This window comes from Ambystoma mexicanum, chromosome 12 (assembly GCF_040938575.1).
Source record: "Ambystoma mexicanum isolate Mex_15411 chromosome 12, UKY_AmexF1_1, whole genome shotgun sequence".
NCBI classification, from domain to species: Eukaryota; Metazoa; Chordata; class Amphibia; order Caudata; family Ambystomatidae; genus Ambystoma; species Ambystoma mexicanum.
Window position 1 is genome coordinate 737,466,634 of NC_090936.1, and position 23,267 is coordinate 737,489,900.

Genomic DNA, 23,267 nt, shown 5'->3' on the forward strand with positions numbered 1-23,267 from the left:
TGCCTTTGTACTTGAGGGGACGTCTGTGTCATATTCCCCTATGCCTCCTCACAGTATGTCTGTGGCCAGGGCCAGAGCTATCAGGTGCAGGGGTTTTGACGACCATTAAACGGCAAGGAGCCACCTAGTAGAGAAATGATGAACCATGTTTCAAGGACAGAAGGCTGAGCCCTCACTTGTGGGTTTTCAACTTGTAACATGCAGCATCAAAACCTCTGAAGCAACTGCTTAACTTGTTAAGCTATCTTATTTGATTTCGAACTTCATATGAAAATGAGAGCACCATTTTATACTTTCGCAAGGAGATGCTTCTGAATGCATCCGTGAAAGAAATCAGAAAATATACCAAGGTCTGTATCATGCCATTTTATAAATTATTCCACTTATTTTTCTCCGAGATCAGACATTGTTTGCAATCTGATAATTTGTTTGGGCAGCAAGCAACAAATATATCTATCTTTAAAAGCATTTTTTAAAACATAAGATCTTCTTTGTAAAATAATGTTTCTGTTTTGTTTGCAAACAAACTTATTCTATCATTTCTTTCCGAGCAGTTTTATAGCGCAGCTTTCATTAGGACAGAAAACAAATGCTATTGTCTACTGCTCACAATTGCTCTGATTGATTTACTGGATACTTCTATCTTTTATTGATGTGGCTTTCATTTATTATATTTCATTTGATGAGCTTATTTGAGATCATTTCCAGGAAATTGAAAGGCCTGTTTCTAAGACACAATGCTTTAATGTTCTTTTCTGCAGCACAAAACATGCATTTTGTTATTTTCTGTAGTGATGAATATGTAGTGCAGTCTATTCGCCTCCTTTGACACATACTGTAGGCAAATCTTGGCTGAAATAAGACTCAGCTCGATTACAGACACTATTCATCAGTTGTATTATAGTGCGTACTGTGTGCACCTGATCTTGGTAAATCATATTTATTCATTGCTCTTCTGAAAGGCAGACAGATTAAAAAGTCAGGAATAGAGAACATGGCCTTACATCGACATCGCATCTACAAATGATAAAATTGTATGAACACAACCTTAATTTAAAATATGAGTATGGGGAGTTGATATCATTTAAATAGAATATGCATTGCGTAGTGCTTGATGTACACTTAAAAACATGTAGCACTTAAGTACTAGGCGATTGTTGGGGATTTGAAGCACTGAACATTTAACATTAGATTCATGATAGAACACGCTTTGGCAAAACCAACAGGCTTGGATTTGCACAACTACATTGCCTGGCTTTGCAAACTAAGAGAATGGGCGTTTTTTGACCAGTTGGGAGTCACACAAATAATCCTACCATTTACATGTACAAAGCCATTACTATTGGGCTTACAAGTTCTTGCTGTGTACAGGGCTTCATATCACTGACTTTGCAGGCATCTGGTATTAGAGTTGCCACCTTTGTTTGAAGCAAAAACCGAACTTGAAGCCCCACCCACACTGTGGAAGCCCTGCCTCTATTAAAGATTTGAAACATGTCGTTTATGTAGTTTTTTTTATTGTTGTTTGGTTGGAAAAAAATCTCAACCTTTCACATATCACATGGCATTTTACCTTTACAAATAGTACAAAATATACATATTTAAAATTAATTTCAAATATTTCATGAAATTTAAGTATGATATGGATAAAGCTAGAAAGTCATAAAAACAATACAATTGCATTGTTCCTAAAATCAGTCATAAAATTGTAAAAGAAAAATCAATTCATCATAAGATCCAATTTCAATGATAAAAAAAACAGTAACCACGATTACAGTTCAAGTGGTTTGACCGGCTAAACATAAAAACCATATTACTTCAGCTTCTTCAAGTAAGAACAATCCAAAATATTTTTAAAACAAGTTCTCTGTAAGTCTCTTAATGATACAATATGATAGATTATTTACAACACGCTTAACACCCAGAGGTATCTAAGCGCGGAACCAAGGATCAAACCTGTTTTGTTCTGTGTCGTCTTGTTACCGCTGAGCTATCCTCCCGAAAACTAGCAGAACAGCTCAACATCAAATGTCTAAGAGTTTCACTTTGATCCACATCTCTACAAAAACAACAGTTCATCTGCTCCAGTAATAACATACCATATCTTCCCAGAATCAGTTTTGTAAGAATTATATTCAAACGAAACCGCAAGAAAAGTTATCTGGTAGATTAATCTGGATAAATGGCTAAATAAGGAGCAGGAAAAGATCATTTTTTGTAGACGTTTTGTAGGTGCGTAATGGAGGTGTATTGATGCATAGTCTCCATAGTGATCAACCAATCACAATAAAACAAATGTTTTTTAACTTTGGTCGGATTTTCAACCAATTCTATAGTAGTAGTACCTAACCTATTTTAACAAGAAGGTTTTGGGTCAATTCATACATTTCATTAATCTTATTACTTCCCTTTTCCCAAAGAATATGGTTCAGGTCAACAAAAACAGAGTCCTCCACTGTACACAGAATTTTCTGAAAGAGTGACAGTATTTGCCAAAGTGCTTGAGCTTTTAAAGATGCCAGTTCTAATTCATATCTGGATAGAATTAGGTAATTGCAAGATTCTTCACCAGATTACAGCTTCTGTCACGATTAAATGGTCAAGAATTGCAGATGTATAACATTCTATTCCATATAATAATTTAGGAACTGTCTTTCCTAAGTAATAGCTTGTCACTGGCCATAAGGAAAATGTTGCACATCTTGTGTCAACTCTTACAAACTGGTTAGACATTGAGGGAGCTCTGTCCTTGTTCCACATACATAGCTTAGTCAAACTAGGGGTAGATGTAACCAAAAGAACAAGTAGAATTAAGGATTGCACATCAACCAGAGACTCTTTGGCAATCCACCAGCAAAACTGATTCCCCCTTTTCCCCTTGGTCAATTGAATAACCTTTGGTTTAAAAATATTAAACTTCAAGGAATGAGAATCAGCATAGACGGAGGAGGCATTGATTAGGTTCTGGACACAAAAGGGGGTGCAGTTGAAAACCAAGAAGTCGTCTGCATAGGATAACCAATATGGTTTCAGATTTTGCAACTTTGGGGTAACACAAGTGGTCGATTTCAGACAAATGTCTGCATATATAAATTGAATAGGAAGGAAGCTAATACGCATACCTGCCTACCCCCATGAAAAGTTTGAATTGTGTGTAACAATTGGCCAGCGTGATTTAGATGAACTTGGAGATTGGAATTTTCAGAAAGTCCAACACTTAAGCCTGAAGCAATACCCCATAGGTACAATTTCTTCCATAATAAATTATGGTCAACAGCATCAAATGCAACTGAGAGGTCGACTGATGCTATGTATACAGATTTCTATTTCCCCCATGCGGAATGTTGGATACAATTCAGTATTACGCCATTTAAGGAGGTAGCCATATTTCACCTGAATCCAATTTGCCACTCCTCAAGCCTATTTGTCTCCTTTGCCCATTTTTTTTATGTATCAGCAGCAACGAGGCTAAAGCCTTGCTGTAAGCATCAAGAATAGATATAGGTCTATAATACAAAGGCTCTGCCCTCTCCCCTCTCCCCTATCCCCTCTTCTGAATATGGGCACTATATATGCAGTCAAACATGTAGATGGGAAAGTGTTTTTTCAACTATGCTTTTAAAGAATTTTGATAACGTTTGTGCCCAAGCTTAAGGATCTTTTTTAAACAAGAAGTTTGAAAATCCTGTTAGGGCCTGGGGCATGAGATTCACTAAGTTTATGTATCACTTCTTTCACCTCTTGAAAACCAAACTCAGAGTGATTAAGAATGTCATCCTTCCCCATACTCAAACTTTGTAGAGGATACATTTGGGTCTACATATGAAGAGGTAAAATTATACACTCAATTGTCTTCCTGAACAGCATTGGTCTGCATAGTAGCAGTTGACAAGTCTGCCCCGTTAATCTATTGCCAGAAAGCCTGAGAGTTTGATTTTTTTTAAAATATACAACATCGTCTCCGCATCGTGCTGAAGCCTATTTGCACGTGTTTAATGGGGCCAATTCTTATACGTTTGCCGAATTCCTTCTGAATGGAAGACCCTTCTGATTCATCAGTCTCCTAATGTCCCGCCTCACTTCCCCTTTTCCTATAGCCACCTCTCCATTATACACAAGGTAATACTTTTTATTTAAATTTTGGTTACGTTGTGTTCCACGAATCTTACTGAATTCCAGAAAGGATCTCACAAAGTTACCAAAGTTGTTTGAGCTAAAGGTATTAAGTCTCCAATCGTTCGGGCAGCATTGCAACAACTGTGAAAGTTGATTATTCACCTTTAAAGCTTTAGAGGAATTCCAACTAATTTGGTTCCCTGATACATTAGTCATCAAACCTCTCAGGCCATTTACTTTCAAATCTCGTGACCCTAACGAGATGTTAAAGCAGGCCTAAAGATTGCTATCACTAGAGAGGAAGACTTAAAAATTAAGACACTTAGATATTTACTATTAGGAGATTGTGATAGTTTTCACATGTCATTCCAATATGGGTGGCCAAAATACCATAGGTAACATCAATATTCTCTTTAACTTTGATGTTCCAACAAGATTTAAACAAGGTAATCACACCAATATATGGGTGTCCCATCAAGCCCTTCTTGGCAGATCGGAGTGGAATAGCATAACTGTCAAAAGTTGGAGGGTTCAAAAACCATGTTTCTTGCAAAGAGATAATAGTACGTCGCTTAAATGTCATGGCTATTACTGGATTAGTAAATAAACTTACATGACCCTGTGTATTCCAAGACAATATTGAACGTGGCTCAATTCTGGGAACCTGGGATATTTAGTGCATTGCCTGCCTTAATGTTGTATTGCATTCAGCAACCATGCCCAATCTTGTGTTTCTTCAGCTGCTTTAACTCTTTGTTTTAATCAATAAATATCTTCTCCATATAATTTATCAGTTTCAGGCATTTTCATTGAGGTTTGTTTGCTAAGTGTTCCCCTATATTGAGTAAGATTGAAACCACACAATCTAAGCCTCTCTCTCTCATTCATAATTGCATTAAAGACCAATTGGGAATGAAAGTAAACAATTGAGAGATCAGTTTGATACCAGTCTATAAAGTCTACCCTTCCCAGATCTACTGATGTAATTCCTGCTATACCTGGCGTGTCTGAGAGAAGATGAAAAATGGATGTGCGTTTTAATGACTTATTTTCGGCTAGGAAACTTTCAAACAAAATTACATAAGGATGTTCACCCCAACTTCCTCTCTATAGAAAGTTTTAGCAGAGGCTTCAGAGCCGTAACTCGTTGTGATAATATTAATGCATCTTCCCAGAGCTAGCTGGGGTCCCTTTGGCCAGCGATCAGATGAACTGCCATTCATCTCTTCATATGTGCCCTGGCACTCCCCCAAATATGATTGATCACTTGGCCCCTCACATTAGTTTGCTTACTCTGCATAAAATGTCAAATCTATTCACACCATTTGTGCCTGAAAATGTTGAATTACCTGCTCCCTGCAATGTTGGTCAAGTGGCACAGCGAGTAGGGCGCTCACTTTGACATCGGTGCAGAGTCTGCTAACGCAGGTTCGAAGCCCGGCGGGGCCAAACTCAGCCTTTCATCCTTCCGAGGTTGATAAATGAGCACCACACACCATGGGTAATAATAAGCAGTGCTCAGATACCTGAGGGTTCGTAGCGCTATATAAATGCCAAATTATTATTATGTGTTTTCCATTAGATGAGACCCCATGTGTTGAACTGAAACAATGTGATTATCTTCACTATGATTGTTTACTGACCCATCAACCCTCTTTATCACAGACACTAAGTCTAAAGATTGTTTACCTGCACTCAGGAATAGTCCATAGTTACTGGAAGAAGCTACCTGAATTGAGGTCTGCCTATGGCTAACAGAGCACTCTACTGGAGGAACAGCGGTGAAATCTATAATTGCAGGAAGATTATCTACATGAGGGGTGGTCAATACATTAAGACCTCTATTGGAGCCTGCCATCACAACATTAGGTAGTAGGTTTTAGAAGAAGGGCTTGAACATTCGGCTGCGAAAACAAGTTCCTCAACAAGCCTTTAGAAACTTGATTGTCTCTCTTTGGAACCTGATGATTCTTGTGTTTTTTTTTAACCTGTGCATCTCTTTTTTTTCCTACACTAGGCAACCCAATGTTAACACTCTGAGGTGGTTCTTCCTCAATATGAATGACCTCTAAGCCAACATGTTGTTCTACGGCTTTCAGACCAGAAACCCCACTGGTAATATCTTGATCTAGGATTGCGCCAAGAGTGATGGTCACACCTGTGATACAGGAAGCAACATCCCCTTTCCTTGTATTTGTAAAATTAGTGTTAACCACAGTTCACTCCCTTCTATTATCATTAAGATTTAAGACAGGGTCGGCATAAACACTATTTTACATGGATCCTTCCTTATTTAGAACCACAATATCCCTATTTAACACCCCACAATTGATCTTCATGTGTGGTTCATTCTGTACGGCTATATTTTTAGCAGACTGATTCAATAGAAATGCTTTAGCACCAACATGAAGTTCCACATTATCAAATTTAAACAGAAGTGATTCTAGGAGAACTGAATTCGATGTATCCTCTGTTTTCAGGTTCTCATATAATGAAACTAAAATACATAGAACCTGATTTATTTCCGTCATAGTCTGTCCAGAAGAACTCTCTTTCTTACAGTTTATGTCCAGAAAATGTGAAGAGATTCTCCTCGGGGGAACAAAAGGTGGAGGTGAGTCAACTGAGGAGAGCAATGAATCAATGTCTGGCACATACCTTTGATATGATATGGCATTTGTAACACGCCTATACACAAGGGATTCAAGTGTTTTCCCCATTGGCAGTGGTGTATCCATGAAACTATCCTCGTTATGCAGTATGCTAGGAGATTGAAGAGTTATTGTCACCACTGTTGTAGGTGGCGTGGGATTTCAGCTCTCACAGGTGGTATAGTAGAATCAGCCGTTACAGAATGTTGGCTCTTTACCCCAACTGAGTTTGTGTCAACCGCTAAGGAAAAATCATTAGGGCTTTTTTACTCAACTGACTTTAATCTAGGCTTGGGCTTTGGTTGGAAAAACGCCATAATCAGCATGCACAGGGTTTTTACCTTTTGTCCTACCTGAGCACTGCTAATCAAAATAGCAGTAGACTTAATGTCTTTAGCATTATGCAAGGTATTTTCAGCTTCTAATTGAGGTCCAGGGGAAGAAGCGTGATCAGGCGATGCCAGGAGGGGAAGATTTATAGCAGTTAACATCTCTGCATCAGAGATGTAGGTCCGTTTCTGTTGTTGAAGCACTGCCAACTTCCCACTCCTAAGGTTGTACCTCTTACCCAGTATGGCCAGGATTTATACCAATTGCACTTTCACTATTCCCCAAGTCAATTACTCAAGATGTCCAATTTTTGTAAACAGAGCAATTTCCACAGAAGGGATTTACGTGGTATGCTTCAGTCAGATGGGAGAGGAGCAGTTATTCCAAAAATGCTCCGTTATAAGCGCAAGCCAAGTAAACACCAATAGGCAGAGGGATACAATATTCTGCACTATGCAGCAGTGCGGCCCATATGGACTGTAAAGACTGCCACTCAGTGCCACTCTGCACCACTCTGCGGATCACAGGGGTTCTGAACGAAATGTTCCTCCTCCAAACAATGAAAACTAAGAATAGACTGAGACTAGGGCCTCATTACGAGTTTGCCAGCCCAGATAAAATGGTACTGGTAAGCTTACCGGTACCGGTGTATCCGGACCAGCAAACTCCGAGTTGTGCTTGTGAGTGCCTTTCATTCCGCCAAGTCTGACCTGGCGGAATGAAAGGCACCCACGAGCACAGCTTCCCTGCAGGACCGGCACGGTAATGAGCCATGCCGGTGCTACAGGACTCCCTATTCCCGTTGTGCCCTATGGGGCTCAAACAGGAATGGGGATCACCCGATTGCAGCACTCGCCAAAGGGCAATTAGCAGGTCCGGCAGGGCCAGAATACCCGGTAATTGCCCATTCGCAGGTGCCAGATTTTCTTGCTAGTTTGAAGGTAGCTTTGCTGGTTTTACCGACAAAGCTACCTCCAACCTTGTAATCAGGCTATAAGTGTCTCATGCAAAGCCTGCCACTCAGTGCCTCTCTGCAAACTGTACTACAATAGCAAGAGAAAAAATCATGCTTGCAGCTATTTTTTGGTGTACCTATATTTGCTTTTTATTAGAAATTTGCGCAATTAAAATAAATAATTGTGTGAGGCTAACCTGACATTTAATTAAATAATGTAGCATACATTATTAACCTAGAAAAGATTAAATGCTGAGCTGGTTCAGACACAATTGGGTCCAGTGACTGTCAAGCTGTTCAGATTTTAACAAGATGTGCATTAACCCACTTGACCATTTTGCCAGCTCAATAGATGACACTAATCATTTAATTTCTGAAAATGTTATTAGTTTTAAAAGCAGTTTTAAAAACATTCCTATAAGAATGGTTTTAAGCTTTGAAAGCCAGTGAATTCTTGGAATTGCCCCGCGGGTTAAAAACCTGCAACAGAGCACTACCTGTAGTTTTTACATAAATAGCTTCAGCAGGCACATTAATCCACCAAGCCAACATTCCAAAAGAATCTCACGCGGAGAAAAGGTGACTGCTTCTTTTACCATTTTATATTTTAAGAAACGTTGCCATTATTGGCCAACCAAATTATTTTATATGAGCATGAACGTTTAAAGCCTGGTTTAGGTAGGCACATCCAGCATTAATCCTGCACTTCTAAATCCCTACCAACCTTTTAGAGGCATAGGCCAGTCACAAAATACAGCCAGAAATTATTTTCCATCAGAATCATATTAATTTTGTCCAATGAGATAAGAGGCAGAGCTGGGTCTACTGACTTGCAACTGACTTCTCCCAGTTCCTCCTAGCCTTTCACAGCCTGTTATATCTCCCCATTTTATATTTGTTCCTGCACTTGTTAAGCATATCATACAGCAATTATAGATATCTTGCTTCCTTATACCATAAATAGACCCCCGACCCTAGCTTTTAGCGATTTCACAATCATTTAAAAAACGGCAAAATCAGTGGCTTTGCAAAAACACACATAAAAACAGCAGTTTTCGTAAAAACATTAATTTTTAACAAAACAAGTCAGCATTTTAAAAAGACATGAAAAACAAGTCAGATGGGGATAACTGGCTCAGAAAGGGAGCAGTAAGACAGAAAACAGAGCGATGGCAGTGTGCCAGATGGGGATAATGGCCCAGAGAGGGAGCAGTGAGACAGAAAATAGAGCGGGGGCAGTGTGCCGGGGGGGAGCTGTGAGCCAGAAAGCAAAGTGTGCCAAAGGTGGAGCAGTGGGCCAGATGGTGAGCTGTGGGTTGGAAAAAGAGGGAGCGGTGGGCCAGAAAGAGGTAGCGGTGGGCCAGAAGTATGGAACAAACTGCAGAGAAAGATTGGGGGAAGAGCATGATAGATTGGAAGAAAAAGTGGGAGATGGAGAAGGAGTGAGAAATAATGAAGGACAGCAGACTGCTGTATTGTGGTATTCATAGTTTTGCTTTTCATTCACCACTGCAGAGATGTAAGTGACAGAATGCAAAAATAGAGGCAGGCCTGGCTGTCCTATTCACACATGACACTGCAACAACTTCATGTGTCTGAAGCCTGCTGTGGGTTGGTTGAATGATTAATAAACATCACTTGGTGTTTTCATTGTTGAAAACTGCCATCCAACAAAGTGCAAATAAAATGTGCAGTTGTGTAAAAATAAAATAATGTTCTTGCTTATAAACATGTAGGCAGCTTTCTAAATGTATTTAAATAGTTCACCTATTCTTTCACAAATACACCACATAGCTGATGGGCCCTGTTCCAATTTAATAGCCCTACCTTTTGCACATTTCATGAAGAGTTGGAATTTTGAACATAAATGGGTTACTAAAGGGGAACTTGCCCCCATAACCCATGTTGCCCAATCACAGGTCCAAGGAGAATGCTACACAATTCATTTGTAATCGACAGCCTGGCAGATTGGCACAAATCCTAAAACCCCAGAGCCACTTCTGCTGCTATGCCCCTGGATGCCCCTAGCTTCAGAGACTTTGTTAGAACTGAAACAGACACATGGGAGAGAAAGTCTGGATGTATTATGTGAAGATGTATCTCGCGAGATCTCAGCGCTCTGAGATCTTGTGAGAACAGGAGCGGGAAGCGTGTAGGATAGCAAAAAAGTGCTATACCCGGAGCTGACAGGGAGGCAGACAGCCGTGCCCCAACGCTCCTCCTGAGTTATGGCCTGAAGCCTCCTGCGAACAGCCAGACACCCTGGTGCTGCTCATTCACCATACAGAGCATAATTCCATGGCTGATAGATGAAGCCTTGTGGGAGCTCTTGTAAATAGTTGAGACACTAGGGCAGAAACTAATATTTCAGTGCAGTGAAGCCAACTGCACTGACCCATCAAGGAGTAAACTGTGAGTGCAGCAATTTTGCTGTATTATGCAAGGTGCTTAATAAACCACCTTATCTTCATCCTGATGTCCTGTGTTCTTTGGGTCATGACATAATTTGTGATTAGGACCAGTGACCAACCCACGCAGCAATCATGAAAGGCGCCACACCACCTCCTGCCTTCCTCCAGTACCCGGGTTGGCCTGCCATTCCCTTGCAACAGTGGGAGCTGTCATTTACTACTTACATTGAGACTTTGGGAGATACTAGCTTTTCAGATGCCTGGAAGAAATCCATGCTACTCAATGCCGTGGGTGTAAGAGGACAACGCATTTTCACGTGGTTAAAAACGGAGCCTGCTGTGAGTGATGGGGACGACGTGTACAAAGAGGCAGTTTGTCACATCATAACGTGTTTCTCCAACAAAGAAAATGTGGTCCTACACAAGCTCAAACTCTACAGGAGGAAGCAAGAAAGCAGTGAGCCGGTTGACGACTATATCACCCGCATGAGAAAGCTGGCAGCCCTGTGCAGCTTCAGGGACAATGTGGAGCACGTGATTTGTAACATATTGGTTGTACACAACAATTCCCGCAAAGTATAGGACAAATTCATCCATGTGAAGGAGCTGGACCTAGACAAGGCAATTCAGATAGCAAGAGCCAAAAAGGAAACTTAAAGCAGATGCAAGGAAATGGGTCGGACTAGGCCAGCTCCCGAAATGGGGGCTGTCCAGTGAAAAGTACACAGGGACAAACATTCTCAACACTGCACCAAAGAGAGAGGACCCAAGTGGAGAGAGCCCCAGAAATGCTACAGGTGCGCCAGCACCAAACACTTGGACAATGATAAGGACTGCCCTGCTAGGAACAAAGAGTGCTCCAAGTGTAGGAGGTTCAGTCATGTTGCTGTTGCCTGCACCTGGAGAGAAAAGAAAGTTGCAAACATCGAGGGTGACGGGGGTATGAGTGATGGGGAGGAAGCAGAAGTCAGACCCACAGTGATCATGGTAAACTCGACTCGTGCCAGGAGAGAGAAATCTCATTGCATCGTGAAAGTGGACAGCCCTGAAACTCCTGTAATGGCCGACTGGGGGTCAGATCTGACCATCCTCCCCATGCAGACCTTGAAAAATATGGTGCTGCGTGACTTGGTAGAGATCAGACGCACCAAGCACAAGCCCACAGTATTCATGGGGACAAGATGGACTTCTTGGGTTACATCAAAGAAAAACTTGAATTCAAGGACAGACACACCACAACAAAAGTTTATTTTTTGACAGAAGGCCCCACAGTGCTGGGATGGGGCGATCAGCATAAATTGAGTATTCAGTTGGACCCCAGCACTGATGCCCAAGTGTAGTTGGTCTCATCAGGAGGGGCGTCAATCTTACGTAACAATTTTCCCAAGTTGTTCTCTGAAGTACCAGGGAAGATAAAGAACTATGTCCACAAGATTATGCTGAAGCCGGATGCTGTGCCAGTGAAGCATAAAGTCAGATCGTCACAGCGAAGTTGGCGTGGAGTCTCAACTCCGCAAGATGGTTGAAGAGGGCTCAATTGAGACAGTTGAATCCTCCGAATGGCAAAATCCTGTTGTCCTCCTCAAAAAGAGCTCATCAAATGACTTAAAAGTGTGCATAGACCTGTAAAGCCTCAAGTTGGAAGTGGTGATGGGCAATTTTACCTTGCCAAGCAATAATGAAATAATTCTGATCATGAAAGAAGCAAAAAATCTTGTCTAAACTGGACACGCATTAAGCCTACTATTAGATAGACCTGCATCAAACTTCACGTCCCCTAACAACATTCATCATGTAGTTTGGCACATGCCAGTATACCTGCATGCCTTTCGGATTGTCGTAAGCAGCATCAGCATTCCAGAGAATGATGAACTCCCTGCTCTACTGCATCGACAATGTTTTTTATATCCCAGATGATATCCTGGTGTATGCCAAGGACATAAAGACACATGGAGAGGTGCTAAAACAATTCCTCAACAGGGATCCAAGATGCAGGAGTTTTCCTGCGCTATGAGAAATACGTATTTAGGAGCATGAATTGGAGAACCTGGGCTACCAGATCTTGAATGAAGGGGTGAAACCAAAAAAAAGACCTCTTACAAGCCAATGTTGATGCCCTGGCCCGATCTCGAAGGATGAGCTTCGGTTGTTCTTCGTACTCGTGGAATACTATGCTAAGTTTGCACCCATATTCTCTGAGATGACTTCTCCATTGAGGGAGCTGCTAAGGAAGGGAGCAGAGTACTCATGGCACACACAGCAAGTGGTTGCAATCAATGAAGTCAAAAAAAGGATCCTGCACACCCCATGTTTGAAACCTTTTAACCCTGAATGGGAAACGTATGTGACGACCAATGCCAGTTCCCACGGGCTGGGTGCCACGCTCACCCAAACAAGGTGAGACACTGAAAACATAGTCGATTTTGCATCCAAAGCTCTGTCCGAGTCCAAAAAAGAATTACTCCATGGTCGAGAAAGAGATGCTCGCATGTGCATGGGCCATGGAGTACTTTAGGTCATATGTGTGGGGTACAAAGTTTTGCTTGATCATTGACCACAAGCACTTGGTGCACATGTTGAGTGCCGTAGGATCAAAAACTGCAACGCCACGACTGCCAAGAATCACAGCAAAACTACAGGAATACACATATGAAATCACACACATCGCTGGCTGGAAGAATGTCCCGGGCAGACTGTATGTCCACATTACTTGATCACAATATCCCAGGCTCGAGTATGAGTGCATTGCAGCGTCCATTGGAGACCTGAGGGATAGGGAATTCATGGAAATTAGCCTGTCTCATTGGAAGGAAGAAATGAGGCAAGACAATTCCCTGAGCAGGGTAGCGGAAAGGGCCCGAAATGGGTGCCTCAGCAAGAGGGCGGTACCCAGAAGGCCTGTGATCATTCTAGAAGGTCAGTGAAGAAATTGTAGAGATGGACAGACTAGAGAGGAGGGGGGATCAGGTAATTCCCTCCATAGGTCTGAGAAAAGACATGCTATGAAGAGCCCATGCGGGTCACCTGGCCAGCAACAAGACATGACGCAAAGTGCGGGATGCCTGCTGGTGGCCGGCCATGGACCAAGAAGTAAGGACAATGATTGAGAGGTGCCACGAATGTGCCAAAAGGGACAACAAATTGAAACTGAGTCAAGCGCCCATGATCCCCACAGAAATTCCTTCCGGTGTGTGACATAAATTAGGGTTGGACTTCATAAGCACATTGGATGGCATGTCGATCGACAACAAGTATAGAGTGGTCATAGTGGACTATCTGTCCAAATGGGTGGAAGTAGAGTTTGTACAGACATCACCATAGCCACAGTCATCAATGTCCTCAATGCAGTCTTTCAAAGAGAGGGTTTGCCAAAGAAATCGTGACAGACAAAGGAGTTCAGTTGGTCTCTAGAGACATGGAAAGTTTTCTTAAGAAACACAGGATTCAGCAATTGAGAGTAAGTCTTTACCACCCACAAGCGACCAGTCTGGTGGAAAGAGCCAACCATTTTGTCAATGGAGACCTAAAACTAGTGAGTGCAGCAAGGATGAAACCAATAAGACATTTAAAGAGGGTGTGGCAGCACAGCGGCTGACCCCCAATGCCATTAAGGCAGTCTTGCTGTTCAAATTGTTAAGAGGGAGAAGGGCTGCATCCACGTTAGGACTCCCATGGCTACACAAAGTTAGGCAGAATGATGACATTGATATGAGTGAAGTAATTTGGAGAATACAGAAGATCAAGGACATCATGAAAGCCCAGAGTGACGCACGCAGAGCCGTACACCGCACTGAAGTCAATGAAGGGGATCTAGTAAAAATATGACTGTCCCACAAGGATACCACAACTGGCTCCAAGTGTAGCCAAGCCATTGAACTCACCCAAAAAGGCACCAACCACACCTACACCCATGATGGGAAAATGTGGAATCTAGAAAGGGTAGCCTTGTACAAGAAGAAAATGCCATCAAGCCACACTTCCACAGGTTTAGGAAACACCAACGAAGCGTGGGAAACTACCGACGGTATGGAGCTGCAAGGGTCAGAAACAGGGAAGAAGAGAACCAAGGTGAGAGTGTCATGATCAGCCCTATGCCTTCAGCAAGAGAACAACACCAAGAAGTAACTCCAACTGCCCAAGGCTCAGGAGAGACATCAGGCATGAACACTCTGACCCCAAAAACAGTGATCAGCCAGAATCGTCCCCAATGAGAAAAGAGAAGACCAACCAAGTTCTGAGACTTCGTAGTGCAGTAGAGCAAAGTTGTTCTAACGAAAGGAGGTATGTGAAGATGTTTCCTGCAAGATCTCGGCGCTCTGAGATCTCACTGGAACACACGTGGGAAGCGCAAAGGAGAGCGCTAGACGTGGAATGGACAGGGAGACAGACAGCCGTGCCCCAGCACTCCTCCTCAGGTGAAGCCTGAAGCCTCCTGTGAGCAACCAGACACCCTGGTGCTGCTCATTTACCATACAGAGTGTAATTCCATAGCTGATAGATGAAGCCTTGTGGGAGCTCTTCTAAATAGTTGAGAAAGTGAGGCAGAGACCAATACTTCAGTGAAGTGAAGCCTACTGTACTGACCCTTCAAGGACTAAACTGTGAGTGCATTAATTTCTCTGCATTGTGCAAGGTGCTTAATAAACCACCTTATCTTCATCCGGGTGTCCTGTGTTCATTGGGCCACCACATATTATCTGTAAACCGGACACACAGCTAAAAATATGTCAGACCGGTCTAAATCCAGATGGGTGGCAACTCTTTCCGGTATGCCAATGTACTGTATTTGGGCCCAGTTTGTGGCAAAGCATCTATCCTGATGTGTCCCAAGACAAGGATATGCCTTGTGAAGGAGAATAAGGTTTATTTGGCAACGGTAGGATCCCAACAAAGACTGCTTCAAAGTTCTGAAGAAAGAAACGAAATAGTTGCTGAGTTACCCAGGGAGTGTGTAGCAATTGGACGAATCAAATGGTGGGCGTGGTTTCTGCTGTGCTGCTGGCAATAACACTGAATAACGAATAAAGGAAATCTCCCTTCTTTTGATTGCTTAGGTTGTGCACTCCTTCACAGCATAAACATGTACTGTACCTCCTCCACACAGTGTAGCAAGAAACACAATATGTACAGAAAGTGTGCGCATCCACTGCTTGTGTGTACCTTCTTGTGAAACGCTCACACTCGGCCAGCATCGTAATCTTGGAAGGGTTGCTACCTCTTGGACCGAGCTACAACCCCAATCTGGAACTGCTGTTTGCGCCAGGTGCTGCATTATGCAATTGCAGAGTGGCCCCACTGAACCCGCATGCATCCCACAGCTAAGCTTAGGGAGCGCTGTTAGGCCAGTTATGAGATCAAAAGAAACTGGGCCCAGCAATGGCAGGCACAGCGACTGTTATCTTACTGTGGTAACATTAGCAGTGTGATTTGCCAGCCCTAACATTACTGCATTGCTCACTAAATTAATCTACGATAGTTGCACAATTAATTCCAAGAGTTAGTCCCGTTTCATTCCATAAAAATGCATATCCATTTACCCTGACTGACCTATGCAAAGAAAGGTGTGACATGGAGCTATTTTATGAGAAATGACTTTCACATTTTACAAAAGGTGGCCTTTACAGAGAGCAAAACTCCTGCAGTCATTGAATGTAATGTTTAATTGTCTTGCATGCCCTACTATTCCAAGAAAGAGCCAGTAAAAATACTGCTTTCTATATGATCAAATGACAAATAAAAGCTACGCTGCATCATGGAACAGCTAATTGCTATGAAATGGGAATCTTCTTTTGTTCGCTGCCGCTACTTTAATGGAGCACTGAAGTGAAAACCACACTAATGTACTTAGAAGCATGGGAACAAAACATGTGCTTATAAGCAGCAACGTACAGATATCTCCCAAAATTAAACAGTTCCACTCCCTGCTACAGAACTGCTGTCAATAAGCAGAGGCCTGACACCAGAGACACTCAAATATGTATCTTCAATAGCTGTGGCGGAGAGCTAGCCTCTCTCTTGTTATGTTTACTAACAGCTACACAGCTGAAGAAATATCTGGAGTGCAAATAGTCTCTAATCTTTTTGACAGCTGAAATATTGATGAAAGATAATGGAGATATCAGATTTACGATTCGTTGCAGTACCTGTGTGGAAGTTGTGTTCTATGAGGCTGCAGTGCTTGTGAATTCGGGACAATGGTACAGCTAGTATCCTGCACAACATGTATTTATGATATATTCCTAATATAAAAAGTGACTCGCCATTTTCTGTCATGGGGAGATTCTCAAAATGTGAGAGTCACAGGGAGGATCTACATTGAAATGGTCCAGTGTTCAAGACAGCACATGCCTTTTCTATGAGGATTTGCATCTCAAATGCATTACACACACGTTTTCTCTGTCCATGCTAACAAAAAAGAAAGTGATGTTTGCCTTAAAATTACTGACAGATATGTATTTTTGCATGATCTCATATGTTGCCTATTTAAGAAAAAGGCACTGATTACATAAATATAATTTGTCCAAATGCGATACGTTTGCATAGTTTGGGCATGAAACAGTCGTCAATTTTCATGAGGGCTAATCTTGTAAAATCTCCTCTACTTGGTTTTGACCCAAACCCTAACCAACTTGATCACATATGTCAATACGCATCAGGAAGTTTGATTCATACAGCATTGTAACACGCGTTTACAGCATAACTATTATTGCAAGGCGAGAGAAAGCAGACAATCCAAAGCAGCTGGTCACTTCGAATAAACATAGGCTGTGAAAGTGAGCTTTTCTATCTGCCCCCCTAGGTGAGGTGCAGGTTACGCTATGACGGCAGCAAACCTGAAGCCCCCTCCTTTTTAGAGATTCTCACTGAGAAAAATGAAAATGATAAATTGAAATGTATGAGCAGATGTGTCACGAGCCCTTGACATTTTGGAAACTTAGGCAGTGCTTAATTTGTGGGGGTGTTTTCCATGGCTCAGCCCTCCCACTTATTTCTAAGCCCCGGCACTTATTGTCTCAGACTTAGATTTATTATGAAGAATTAGTAATCTGCAAGGGACAGTGAGATTGTAACATGCAATCTCATTGACCCCTCGCCGGGGCGTTACCCGATTGGAATCCCTCTCCCCGACAACGTTCCTTCCCTTCTGAGCCCGGTGAGGGGGTGTGGCAGCCACTCAGCCAATGAGGTGGCTCGGAAAGGGGTAATCCCTGCTCCAAGCCACCACATGGTGCAAGCTGTAATATAACCCCAAATGTGTTAACACTGTGGGAAGCAGTGTGGGTGGTGGCAGCAATGGTAGGGAACTGCCTGCCCGCTGTGTCACAAGCATGCTAGAAAATATTTGGGCCCTAGCACATATTGTATTACAAATTAAGCACTGTGAGGTGGGGAAGATCAAACGTCACAATAGATTAACAAGTACTGAGTGAGAAAGAGGTTTTGAAATCCTTCACAAAAATGTCTGTACCGAGGCAGAGCATCTCAGAGTGAATGAAAGGTTTCTCTCTAGTTTTGGCGCATAGAAGGATAAAGCATGTTTCCGAGTTCTTTTCTGACGAACTTTCATGATCTCCAATCTTACCAGGTTGGTGCTTTATAGGGGATGAAAGTGACGAGAGAAGGGAAGCATTTCTGCCAGAGAATCTGTTTTCTATTGGTGATGGCGTTCTGCATTATAAAGTGTGTTATATTTGATTCTGGAAGTTGTCTGGAAGTGGTTGGCAGTGAAGATTTTGTAGCATGTGATTGATGGGGTCAAATCTACATCGGGTTTGCCTCAGGTAAACCTATGCATGTAGAATGATTTTTAGGGTGGTCAACTGAAGAGTAAGCAAAATGAGTGAGTAGTGTCTTGCCTACGTCTATAAAGCATTGGCAAAATCAACATTTTTGTCTTTTCTAAAAGGGACACCATCGGCTGCACATGTCTACTCCTGGGTCCCAGGGGGAGAGAGATTAGACAAAGCATGCATGGCTGAAGAAGCACTGCCGGGAGGCGAGGTCAGTGACCCTGACCTTCACCAGTCCCACCTACCTTCCAGTGTGCATAGATATTTGCCATGTCCCTTATAGTGTGATTGGCTTCCTCTGGTCCAACCACCTACACAGGAGCTAAAATATTTGAGCCACTGAAGCAACACCTAAGGCTCAAAACGAATGCTGGTACTAACGCAGCATCTGAGCAAAACGTAAAAGTGTTACTTAAGGGGCCATATACTTTAAAACGAAAAGCTTTTCTAAAGTGCGATTCATGAGCCACAACTACTAGTGGTGCCATCAAACTACAGCATCATCTAGCAACCGAAATCAACATTCGTGCTAAAAGACCGCCTGGGCAAAACATGATGGTTGTACTAAAGCACCAGCTATGAATAACAAATAATAGTGATGCCAAAGTGCCACCAGAATTAAAGCTAATAGTGGTGCTGAAGTACCTTTTATGGGGCAAAACTAACAGTGGCACTCAAGTACTCCCTATGACCCAAAACTAATGGTGTTGCTAAAAGTATGAGTTTAAGGTCAACTGATGGCTTTTCAGCTACCCCATTGCCATCTTGCTGAACCTTTACACACTCAGTTCCAATATGTTTGCCTCAGGTGGTGCTAAAGGACCGTTATGAACCAAAACTGAAAAGGGCAGTTGATTTGTTGGTGATGGGGAATTTGTTGTGTGGAAGGTACACGTGTACACCACTGAAGAATCTGAACTAGCATCATGTCATTTGTATTGACTTTTTCAATTTCTTTTTAACAGAGAGGTTTGTCTACAATTAGACTCTAAGAAGTATGGCACTGAAACTGAAAGCAAAGACATCTAGGTTGATTTTTGACTTGCCCCAGTTGCAGTTGCATGTACTCATCTGCACGCGAAAAGTGATAATGCTGAGCTGTGTTGAACTTTGGGATGCCTTCTGATAAAACTGTGTTGTGAGTTAAAGTGCTCAGCTAGCACTCTGAGAACCTAGACAATAAAAGAAAAGCGTCACCGAATTACGCTTAGATAAGGAGGTTACATGTAATTTAATATTTTCACAACATTGAGATAATGTTGTCAGTGATTCGAGGAAATATGAATCAGACCAAGAAGTTTATTTTTCAAAGTGCTTCGAGGGTCATGTCAGAGAGCCTGGCCTGATTTTTGAGCTGCGCCTTGCTGCTGCTGACAAGTACACATTTCATCAAGAAGGAGGGAAGTGCAGAGAAAGTGCAGTCAGCACGGTTTCCTGGAGCTCAGGGGCTGTTTGGAAGTGTAACCATTTCCACGGTGCAGGCTTATAAACTGTTACACCGCAAGAAGCGCATGCAAAGGACGTGCAGACAGGCTGCGACAGCATACACTTTAACAATGCTGAGACGAGCAAGGTAAGCATGCTTATTTATTGTTGCTCCGTATTGCTCCCTCTCTCCCGCGATGCAATATAACCTACACAGCGTACAGCGAGACAGCCCTCCCAACGTTGTTGTTGATAGAAGTGTGTTATCAAATTCACTGAGTGATGCATTGAATGTAATCGTTGTTCAGTTTAAACTAATGACTCAACACTTGAAGGGAACTGTCACTTCAAACTTCAATCCACAGTACTTCTGCTCCATGGGATATGAAGAATCCTAACTACGCCCATGACACAGAACATCTGACACAAGTAATTCTGTAGAAGATTTGCCCATTGATAAAAACTCTCTTCTTCAATTGTGCTACAACTTAAATGTGCCTTCAAACACACCTTCTTCACAATTGCAAGCCATAGTTCCAAACACTAATGTATCATTCAGCCACAATTTGATCATTAGTGCTAATAGCAGCCAGAGGTGTCCATCTTCTATGGCTACTCACTCTGAAATTCAAGTTAACTTGATTGTTCTAAATATGTCGAAGTCACTGGTGTCATGCAGTGCAACGTTTCGTCAAGATCAGGAAAAAGTGACCTTACCTTGAAGTGGATTGAAGCAGCTGTGAATCTTCTACTTTCATCAAATGGAGATAATGGCGTGTATGTGGTTCCAAATACCGAAAGACCCCTTCTGAATCTGACCGAGGCACTTAGGAATGAAGGGGTGGACGCTCAATGTATCAGCTTACATTGCAGTCAATCCATGGAACGTTCCCTTGCAATAGTCAGGGGCTCTACTCCTCATGGTGACGCCATTGTATCTCCATGCTGCGACTTAGAAAGTGTGGCAGAAAGGAAAAGAAAACAAGAAGGCGCAGAAGGAAAATAGAAAATAATTAATAAAATTGGAAATGAAAGTTTCTTGGTCTCGTTTAATACACTAAGTGATCATGTGACTTTAAATTTGATTCTTTATTTCAGTGTGGTCTTTGGAACGCCTTCTTTATTTGGTGAATATGAGGTTGCCACCAATGGATATTCCATTATTTGGAGGGAAAATAGCTGTAGAAAATATGGATGAATACCTAATGAGTCGACATTATTGGATGATTTCAAAGCTAAAGCGTCCTGATATATATGACAGTATCGAGTTCTATATCAATATTGGTAATTTCTTTGGGAACAATCATTAAAAACAGGCCTTTACCAAAGAAAATAGTGCATCTACTCCATATGATGCTACCATCGCAGAACAAAAGAGCATCCATTGAAAGGGCATCCACTATCTTTCTATTAAACAGTTAAGCTTTGTTGAATGAGTTAGTCAGGTACTCAATCTAAAAAAAAAAATAATCTAAGAACTAGCTGTGACGAAACAAAAGTGTTGGTGCATACTGTGCAATGGCAGTTCATTTATCGTATGCTCCACACAAATGACTCTAATAAATGTTAGCTTATGTCGAATACATTTCAGAAGTCTAACAAGAAACTAGACATAAATCATATCCCGGAAGACTGCTGGATTGGATGTATTAAAAAAACTTCCCTACTTCTGAATGTGGTTATTGTGACAAATCCTTGGATGTTGTCTCTTCTCCACTAGGGTGTGCTCCTTCCCGTGAGGCCAGGGAGATGAGGCTGCTACTTGATAGTCCCCCTGGGGGTGGTATTCAGTGTGTTGATCTCATAAGGAGGAATCCCCCATGGGACTCAGGATGACTATCCAGGGAGAATGTGACATATCCCCACTATACCACAACCTCCCTCATTCTCCTACCCTGTCAGGGTACCATAGTTCACCACACTTCCCCGTACTTGTGTAAGGTAGATAATCCAAACTCCTTATAATGTACTTGGATGAGGAAGAGTAGGGACTACCTAGGTGAGTCATGCAGGAAGACTGGGCTGAAGAAGAAATCAATTAACCCAGACCATCAGTACCAAGATGAAGAAGAGGCGAGGAGTAATGAAAAACGCTCAGCGGAACCAAAAACAGCATTCCAGTCTATATGGACAATGTGTGAGTAACTGGAACATAAAAAGGGAAGAAGGACTGGAAATGGCATTCAGCCCTCCCTCAAGGAGCCAAAAGAAGGTTGACGGTGCAGTGAAGAGAAATCCAGGGAACCTAGACACAAGGCGAAAAGGTGAAGACTTCAAAAATGGTCGGAAGAGAAAGGACCCTGCTCTCAACTGGGAGCAAGCAGCTGATCCCGAAGGAGGTGAAGGAACCCAGCCATCCACATCAAAAAGGGAGACCAGCGGGCAACAACAACTATGGAGATGCCGTTGCTGGAGTGGACCACATGGAGAGTGTTGGATTGCAGCGATCAAGTCCTTGGGCCGGCCAGAGCCTGAACGGAAGCTCCCTGGGTTTAGGGGGTTGCTGGGACTAGCTGGTGGGGACAGACTGGTGACTTTTACATGCAGGCAACACAAGGCCTGAAGCACATCATCACAATCTCACTCCACAGGGTTCCACCCAGTATTTTACATTGGTGAATTATTTCTTGATGCATTATGCCTGGTGCAAGCACTGTAATAAGGGCCTAGAGATCCATTCAGGTTAATACACTGCAGTTAAAGGCGCTGTATGACTAGTCCTTTACAACTGATTACACCATACATTGTATAGCTAGTGTCTATGGCTTGGTACTCTTGCCAGACAGATGGTTGATTTTAAATCAAGTCCCAGTTTAGACAACCAGTGACGCTTTTATCTGTTTGATAACTGATACAGTCCTTGGTAACCTGAGTGGTTTTAGAGTATTAATCACTCTAAACAGTATGTTGATAGTTATAATCAATGTGTATTTGATGGCTAATTTAGCAGCTTTGCAGGGCATGGGGTTTAACTTTTACAACTGTCCTGTTTCTGTTACTGGTGGGAACACGCCGTCTCTATATCCAACCTAATAATGAGGGTCATTGCAGTAGGAACTAGTGGCCTATTGCTGTGGATGAATGGCTATCTGACTTATTTAGAAGAGTCTCCAATCGAAGATCCCTGTGTTTTTTTTTGTCTCTTATATGAAGCATTACTAATTGTTTACAGGCAAATTAGCGCCCATGAAGAATTTCCCTTTGATTTTATAGTATGAGAAGTGCGTGAGGAATGAAACGTGTTGGGTTGAATGGGAATGGTGTTTTATGGTAATGAATGGATATTTGAGATTTTTATTACACTTTCGATTAACAATTGGAATCTTTGGGTTGACTGACGAGCTTGATCTAGTGTAGGTTTTAAGCAAAAAAAACCTCTTGATTTGTTTTTTTTCTCCATTTTGCATCCTTTTTGCCTGTTAATATCTGTTAAACATAATTTGCATTGTATATTGAGTTTTTTTTTGGTTTTTGATGTTCATGAATACAATTGTATATTTTTCTATTATTCGTGTGTTCTAACACTTGGTTGTATCTCCATTTGTTAGTAATTTGGTCAATACACAGCACATAGCTGTATTGTGGGTCA